Source organism: Homarus americanus, unplaced genomic scaffold (assembly GCF_018991925.1).
Source record: "Homarus americanus isolate GMGI-L3 unplaced genomic scaffold, GMGI_Hamer_2.0 scaffold31037, whole genome shotgun sequence".
Classification (NCBI taxonomy): Eukaryota; Metazoa; Arthropoda; class Malacostraca; order Decapoda; family Nephropidae; genus Homarus; species Homarus americanus.
Window position 1 is genome coordinate 4,482,443 of NW_024722227.1, and position 9,321 is coordinate 4,491,763.

A 9,321-nucleotide genomic window follows, 5' to 3' on the forward strand; every position below is an offset into this window, starting at 1 on the left:
AGCTAATTCCAATAAAAATAATTTATAATATTGGAATTAGTTAATTTTACCATTTAAATTCAGTTGAAAATTCTCAAGGAAGAGAGGTTGTAACAAAGTAAAGTGTAAAAAGTGTCGCCAACACAACAACGCACCCTATGTTAACGAGCAGTATGACCCAATGTCAAGGAGTAATCCGAGAAGACCGGACAACACGCCATTATCATTACTACCCTGGAACACCACACCACTGGCAGCGAAAATGTTTCCTCCCCGGCGGGGAATCGAACCCCGGTCTCCCGCGTGACAGGCGGGGATACTCACCACTATACTACCGAGGACATGGTAACACACTAACAACACACGGTACAACAATAACACACTAACAACACTTGCTAGACGTTATTTTCCCTCTGGTAAGAATCGACTTTCTTCCCCACCCCAACACTAACTAACTCACCGTAATTCTAGACCTAAATACATTTATCCATGATGCTGTAATTTGCTGCATTTTCTGCATTCTGGTTATATTGGTCAGTCTGTTCTCCACTGCCCCCCATCGTCCTACATACAGGAGGTCTGGGTGTTAGAGTCAGAGTGGTGTAATGATTGTGTAGGTTCTTTCTTTTTTCTTTCTTTCTTTCTTTCTTTCTTTCTTTCTTTTGTATATTTCAAGAATAATAGTTTACCGCCCTAAACCAAAGTGACGTGGAGATTAAACCACGAGTTAATTAAACCCCTAATCCAGAGTAACGAGTGAATTCAACGAGTTAGCTTTAAGTTCAAACGTGACATGAAGGTTTTTATTTTCGACTCCAAAAATATGGAAGATATTGTCTTTATTTGGCATTATTTACGTTATCTATTTTATGAGTCTTTCTCTCTCCTAATGTACAGTATATCGGGAGTTTCTGGCTAATCCCTTGACAGTTAATCCAGGCCCGCGTCAGTAGACTGCTTTCACTGCCTACTACTACTACTACTCTCTCTCTCTCTCTCTCTCTCTCTCTCTCTCTCTCTCTCTCTCTCTCTCTCTCTCTCTCTCTCTCCCAGTTTCTAATCTTTCTCTATTTTTGTCTCTAACCCTCTGGCGGCTCGAGGTCTCCCTAAATTAAGTCTCTCTCTCTCTCTCTCTCTCTCTCTCTCTCTTTTCTCAGTCTCTTACTCTCTCCTTTTATCTCTGTCTCTTACACTCTATTCGTCTGTTAGTCTCTCTCTCACTACAGTCTATCTGTCTCTTAGTATATCTATCTCTCTCTGTCTGTCTCTTACTGTTTCTGTGTATCTTTCCTTGTCTGTCTCTCTCTCTCTTACTCTCTCTATCTCCTACTCTCTTTCCCTGTCTGTCTCTCTCTCTTACTCTCTCTATCTCCTACTCTCTTTCCCTGTCTGTCTCCCAGTCACGAAGGATGTTACTGTCGGGAGAATTAAAGGTCTCCTCTGTCTCTTGTCTCTCCCTAGCAAACAGTTTGAGATGCGTTGTTGAGATGTGCTTCAGTAAATGTGTGAAAAGTGAGAGAGAGAGTAAAGAGAGAGAGAGAGAGAGAGAGAGAGAGAGAGAGAGAGAGAGAGAGAGAGAAAAGTCTGAGAAAAGTCTGGAGAAAATAGCGAAAAGTCAGATCATCACCATCAGTGCTCGAAACTCGGTCATCTGTTATTGAGTGAGTGTGCCAGGGACGTGTTGGTATGTTGGGTCCTTGTTCGAAACGTGTTGGGTCAGCGTTGGACACGTTTTGTTGGATTAGTGTGTAAAGGCAGCGGCACACTGAGCACTTTCCTCCTAATATGTTGCCCGTTTTGATGACCTCTGTTTATTCATCACTTTAAAACTTCTATAGTATTATTAAATCATTATTCAGGGTCTTCTTTAACGCACCCAATTGTCTTAGCCTTAGCTTTTGCAGGTACCTCACTTGTTTCAACGACTGAAGAACTATAGCACAATCCTGCAAGGCTTCAACTGTACTAACGGGATCTATGTTGTTGTTTTCGTTGCGTTGGTCAGACTCGTCAACAAAACTTCCTGTGTGACGCAAACGGTCCGTGTGTTTGATCAACATGTTGGGAGGAAAAGTGGCCAGTGTGCCGCCGCCTTTACCTGGTCTTTTCCTTGTAGTCTGACACTCTCCCTTAAGCTGTTGTTAGGTTAGGTTAGGTTAGGTTAGGGAAACCGACTCGATTATAGGCTGCGTGACGATGAACCTATCAAAAATTGGATGAAAATTAAGGAGTCAGACCCGATTAAATCCAAAATCGGGTAACAAATAAGGAAACGGACCCGATTACAGCCAGAATCCGGGTGAACGTGAAAGATTGAACTATTATGCTGCGGGTGAGCTGGCGACCTGCGGTGGTAGCCTTTATCTGCTGGGGTTAATTTGCATACAGCATTATAATTGTGGATGTCTGGGGTGTCTGAGGTCAAGTTCATAGTTTTTACATTGTATTTCACCTGATGATTGAACAGTGCATTATACTCTTATCACCTGAAGATTAAACACCTTACCTTATTTTACCTGAAGATTAGACACCCTACCGCATTTGAGCTGCACTGTATAATTGCATAGTTTATATACATGCTTATCCAATTGTTCGTTTACCTGCATGGCAATTTTACTGTATTATTATTATTATTATTATTATTATTATTATTATTATTATTATTATTATTATTATTATTATTATTATCCCCAGCTGCTCGTGGTAGGAAGCGTTAGGAAGACATTTGGTCCGAATGATGGGAGACAGTCATGTGTGTGTGTGTGTGTGTGTGTGTGTGCGTGTGTGTGTGTGTGTGCGTGTGTGTGTGTGTGTGTTGCTGTTCAAGGCATCAGATGAGTCACGGTAATTAGCTCAACTGTTGCTAATTTATGTGAAAACTATTTACCAACAATTAATTATTAAAAACAAAATAATAATAGTGTTTTTCATGTTCCCAACAGGTGAGTGACACAGGTCGACCGGCAGGTGAGAACAACATTACAACCAGCACTGTGAGTTGTTGTCAGGTCTCGTTGGCAGTAGTGGTGTCAGAGGTCATTATAGAGGATGGTGCCAGGATGATAGATCATTATGACGGTGGTTATTTTGGGAGTGTTGGCACTGTAGTGGTGTCAGGAAGGGTGGAAGTGTAGTGGTGTCACGAGTGGTAGAAATGCTGTATTGTCAGGTATGGTGGAAGTGTAGTGAGACGATAAAAAGAGGGATATAGTAATGACGTCATAAGTCATATATCTGGCTGAACAAATTAAGTCAGAGAGAGAGAGAGAGAGTCTGTTGTGGTTGTGTTGTCATAGTGGTGGTTGTTGTTGTGGAAGCTTTGGTCTACAAAGGAGTTGGGCGTCACACACGGGTGAGGGTCCGCACCTCAGCCAACCTCTCAGCTGTTGTAAACATAAACAAACTCCCCAACTTTACCGGAAGTTACGTCACACTCACAACAATGAGTTGCCAGCGATTATATGTTGGAGTTATTTATCTCTTTAAGATTGACTTGAGATTAAACTCGTCAACGAACGAGCACTTTAAGGTTTAGATCGCTGGAATTTTTATTGTGTGTGTGTGTGTGTGTGTGTGTGTGTGTGTGTGTGTGTGTGTGTGTGTTAGTCAGTGGATACATATACGTGGCTGTCTGGTAACACTGAGACACAACACAGCTGGTAACATTCTAATATAACACCCAGGTGCCGACGGGAAATCGTCAGTGGATTTATAGGGTCCGATTCTGGCGTAAGAGGACTCGATCCCTTCCTTTCGAGAGTCAGGTGTCCGGAGACCCTGAAATAGTGGATCACATCCTCTTCTGATAACATCCTCATATAACTCATTGAAACTATAATAGACATATCGTTAATGTGGTAACTGGCCATAACTGTGCTCTATAACTCCCACTTATCGGGTGACACTTCCTGATGTTCGTCGTTATCATCGTTCTAGTTTTTTTTTCTTGGACTTAATTAAGGATGACTTGCTCGTGTTCGACTTTGAATAAGCCGCCCAAGTTTGGAAATTCTGACCGAAGTTGGTGTTTAACTTTAGGGCAACCCAGATCACGGCGTCTGGACGAGGCTGCATTCCTATTGGTTGTGAGGAGGGGTGAGGGGGGGGGGGCAGTAGTCACATCACGAGGCACAGTTGCCGTGTGAGTTTATATTTTTAACCCCCCCCCCCCCTGCTGAGGACATCTACAGGTCGGTTCACCGCTGTTTGTTACGAAAAGCAGAAAATTAATGTCTTGGGTCAAATGGATTGATATTATTTAATCTCGGTATTAGTGACAATGTACTAATTGATCTGAAGATGTTTTTATTTTTATTTGATTTTATTGGTGTTTTTTATATAAAGTTGATGGTGTGAAGGGAAATACCTCAGTCACCCATAACTGAAAGAAAATGGGAATTTGTTGTTCGGTGACCCAATAATCTGATCCCGTTTCGTTAATGTATCTGTTGGTAAAATATTTATTAAATTACAGGTATTTAAGCTGTTTTCGTGTTTATAGTCGTAAGAGGATGGTAATATATTATTTTTCGTAGAGATTATATGTAATGCTCTTGCTTACATAGAACGGACATGTAATATTCAACGGAAATATATTAAAATTTTCCTGTTTCGTCTCAATTAGTGGTGAATTATTAATTAATCTGCAGGTGTTTACTATATTTTGTAATTATATTCTTCAAATGATGATCTTATGAAGAGATTGATCACAGGAATACTCTTAACATTACATGGTCTTCAAACACCACCATTGTGACCTTCACTTAAGTGACTTTTAGTCCACACTTTATTGAATTGTGTACACTGGGGCTCAGACACGTATAGTAGATGTGTGTGTGTGTGTGTGTGTGTGTGTGTGTGTGTGTGTGTGTGTGTGTGAGACTTTACACACATCTAGTACAAGTGTCTGAGATAGTTCTTGTGTTTTGGTTGAGACAAGTTTCCACTGAAGTCGGTTGGTTAATTCTTGTGAAATCAGTGGAGAGAGAGTTTTCATCCTTCACTAACCTCATTATGAAGGCAAATCCTCTTTATTGATGCCATTTGATCTTTCCGCTGTCTGTTTTGTCTGTGTGGTCCTCTGTGTTTGTCTATGTGGTCGTCTTTGTCTGTCTGTTCGTCTGTGGTCGTCTGTATCTGTGTGTGTCTGTCTGTGTGGTCGTCTGTATCTGTGTGTGTCTGTCTGTGGTCGTCTGTATCTGTGTGTGTCTGTCTGTGTGGTCGTCTGTATCTGTGTGTGTCTGTCTGTGGTCGTCTGTATCTGCTGTGTGTCTGTCTGTGTGGTCGTCTGTATCTGTGTGTGTCTGTCTGTGTGGTCGTCTGTATCTGTGTGTGTGTCTGTCTGTGGTCGTCTGTATCTGTGTGTGTCTGTCATGTGTCGTCTGTATCTGTGTGTGTCTGTCTGTGTGGTCGTCTGTATCTGTGTGTCTGTCTGTGGTCGTCTGTATCTGTGTGTGTCTGTCTGTGGTCGTCTGTATCGTGTGTGTCTGTCTGTGTGGTCGTCTGTATCTGTGTGTGTCTGTCTGTGTGGTCCTCTGTGTTTGTCTATGTGGTCGTCTGTATCTGTGTGTCTCTGTCTGTGTGGTCGTCTGTATCTGTGTGTGTCTGTCTGTGTGGTCGTCTGTATCTGTGTGTGTCTGTCTGTGTGGTCGTCTGTATCTGTGTGTGTCTGTCTGTGTGGTCGTCTGTATCTGTGTGTGTCTGTCTGTGTGGTCGTCTGTATCTGTGTGTGTCTGTCTGTGTGGTCGTCTGTATGTGTGTCTGTCTGTGTGGTCGTCTGTATCTGTGTGTGTCTGTCGTGTGGTGTTGTATCTGTGTGTCTGTCTGTGTGGTCGTCTGTATCTGTGTGTGTGTCTGTCTGTGTGTCGGCTGTATCTGTGTGCTTGTGGTCGTCTGTATCTGTGTGTGTCTGTCGTGTGGTCGTTTGTATCTGTGTGTCTGTCTGTGTGGTCGTTTGTATCGTGTGTGTCTGTCTGTGTGGTCGCTGTATCTGTGTGTCCCACTGTGTTGTCTTGTGGTCGCTGTATCTGTGTGTGTCTGTGTGGTCGTCTGTATCTGTGTGTCTGTCTGTGTGGTCGTCTGTATCTGTGTGTGTCTGTCTGTGTGGTCGTCTGTATCTGTGTGTGTCTGTCTGTGTGGTCGTCTGTATCTGTGTGTCTGTCTGTGTAGTCGTTTGTATCTGTGTGTGTCTGTCTGTGGTCGTCTGTATCTGTGTGTGTCTGTCTGTGTGGTCGTCTGTATCTGTGTGTGCTGTCTGTGTGGTCGTCTGTATCTGTGTGTGTCTGTCTGTGTGGTCGTCTGTATCTGTGTGTCTGTCTGTGGTCGTCTGTATCTGTGTGTGTCTGTCTGTGTGGTCGTTTGTATCTCTGTGTGTCTGTCTGTGTGGTCGTTTGTATCTGTGTGTGTCTGTCTGTGTGGTCGGCTGTATCTGTGTGAGTCTGTGGTCGTCTGCTGTCTGTGTGTGTCTGTCTGTGTGGTCGTTTGTATCTGTGTGTGTCTGTCTGTGTGGTCGTCTGTATCTGTGTGTGTCTGTCTGTTCTGTATCTGTCTGTCTGTGTCTGTCTGTATGTCTTATCTACCATCGTCGTTTTCAAAATGGCCGCCAGTGTAGACAATCCTCTTCTTCATTATCTGTTCTCTCTCACTCTTCCTCTTCCTCACTATCTCTCCTCTTCCTCTTCCTCACCATCTCTCCACTCACCATCCTCACACTCTCTCCACATCTCACTGTCTTCTCTCTCATACTCCTGCTCTCTCACTATTCCATCTCTTCTCTCTCACTATTTCTCATTATCTCTTCTCTCTCACTATTTCTCATTATCTCTTCTCTCTCACTATTCCTCACTATCTCTTCTCCTCCTCCTCATTATCTTCTCTCACATTCTCCGTCTCTCCATTTCTCACATCTCTTTCTCTATTCTCCTGTCTTCTCTCACATTTCCACATCTCACTATTCTCACGTCTTCTCTCACTATTCCTCATTATCTCTTCTCTCTCACTATTCCTCATTATCTCTTCTCTCTCACTATTCCTCACTCTCTCACTATTTCTCACTATCTCTTCTCTCTCACTATTCCTCACTATCTCTTCTCTCTCAGTATTCCTCATTATCTCTTTTCTCTCACTATTCCTCACTGTCTTCTCTCACTCTCATGGAGTTGCCTCACAATGGCAATGAATTTGGGAGGGCAGCCAAAACGGCTGATGGTCCACCAGAGGGCTTCCCTGGACCGAGTCATTGGTTAGGTTGATGAAGGCCATGTACAGGTCACGACGCTGTTCTTTGCATTTTTCCTGTACCTGGCGGGCAGCAAAGATCATGTCAGTGATGGTTTAAAGCCACATTGAGATTCTGGGAGGAAGTTTTCCGCCTCGGGAAGAAGTCTGTTTAGGAGGACTTGGACGATAATCTTGCCAGCTATTGACAGCAGCGAGATCCAGTGCTAGTTGCCACAGTCTGACCGGTCTCCCTTGTTCTTATAAATATTGACAATGGAGATGTCTTTAAGAGCTTGGGGGATTTCCTCCTTTTCCCATATATTCTCCAGGAGAGAGTGGAGACGGCTGGTAAGCCTTGAGGCTTTGTTATGTTTCATCTGTTTGATGGCAGTAGTTACCTCATCCAGGGGTGGGTCGGCTCTGGATGCTGAGGGACCTGCAGGTTGACAGGACATCCACATCAGTGTTTCGGTTGAGCGGTGAATGGTAGTGCTCTTTCCAGCGCTGAAGGAGGCCTTCATCGTCTTTAATTATGAAGTTACCGTCGGATGATTGGAGGGTGACTGCCCCAGGAGTGACTGGCCCATAAATTGTTTTAGTGGAATTGAAAAATTCGCGCATATTGTGTTGATCTGCAAGTATACACACACACACACACACACACACACACACACACACACACAGAACTTGGAGACAAACGAAAATCAAAGTTTTCTCTGAATTGGAATAATGTGTTGACCATCACAGATACAAGAGAAAATAATCTCTCTCTCTCTCTCTCTCTCTCTCTCTCTCTCTCTCTCAGCATTGGACTCGTCTTGGGGCAGGTTAGATTGAAGGCGAGCCATTGGCTTCTCTAGGTGTGCTGTGATGTAATATCCGCGTAGCAAATATTCATTCGTTTAAGGTAGGTGTGAGCTTTGATTTATCACCTTGTACAAAGAATACAAACTTGTCTCTTATTCTTCCTAACAATTTATGAATTAAGTAAAGGAAGTCTTAATTACCTCTGGAGAGTAACATTAAACTAATTTTATTTCAACCCTTTAGGTAGATGCTTATTATCTTTCCCCTAAAAGGTCAAGTGTATTAAAAAAGAAAAAGAAAAAAGTCGTCATTCCTCCTTCAACAAATACTACATCAAGTCCGAGTGAGTAAGGTTGAGACATTATTTCTCTATTGGGGTCAAGTTTGAATGGCTGCTCTTCATTCATTATACTGTATATATATAGACCGGATCAGTGGTTGCTATTCAGTCTGGTTGTTTCATTCATTGTGGAGCTTGGTGGTCACTTCCCTGTTATATATATCGTCTGTGTGAGTTACTTCCCTGAAATATACATCGTTCTTGTTAGTCACTTTCCTGTTATACACATCGTTCTTATTAGTCACTTTCCTGTTATACTCCTCGTCCTTATTAGTCACTTTCCTGTTATACACATCGTTCTTGTTAGTCACTTTCCTGTTATACACCTCGTCCTTATTAGTCACTTTCCCTGTATACATCGTTCTTGTTAGTCACTTTCCTGTTATACACATCGTCTTATTAGTTACTTCCCTGTTATATACACTACAGTACATCTATAAATTTCTAGGAGATGGTGTTGACTGGTGTATAGGTTAGGTCAGGTCACATTAGGTTAAGCAAGGTCATCAGGTTAGATTAAGTAAAATCACATTAGGTTATGTTAGACCAGATAGAATGGAAAGATCAGGTCTGGTTAGGTTGAATTAGGTTAGGTTTGGTTACATTAAATTTGTGTGTGTGTGTGTGTGTGTGATTATACTCGTGTTGATTATGAGTAAGATATAAAATGAAGTTACAAATAAGAAATGTTTTGATAATTAATCCGAAAAGAAAGAATAAACTGAGTATATTAACTAACATAGACAGCAAAGGATGTGAGAGAGAATAAAAAAAATGAGAAAATAAGAAAGAATAAAATATATGAAATAACTAAGAAATTCAAGAGTGAAAAAAATGAAATATGAAAAAAAAAAATCCCCGCCCTCTAAAATTAAAACGAATAGAAATAAAATAAAATAAAATAATAAAAAATAAATAAATAAAACACGTAAAGATAATACTGTAATAAATAAAGTCAATTAAAATTTTCACATATC

General features: G+C 41.8%; 1 non-coding gene across 1 annotated transcript; it reads right to left on the bottom strand.

The window, feature by feature from the left end:
• Positions 1-248: 248 nt before the first annotated feature.
• On the bottom strand, positions 249-320 carry Trnad-guc. Its single transcript has one exon. It is a non-coding gene; the product is annotated as a tRNA-Asp (tRNA).
• Between the last annotated feature and the right edge of the window lie 9,001 nt (positions 321-9,321).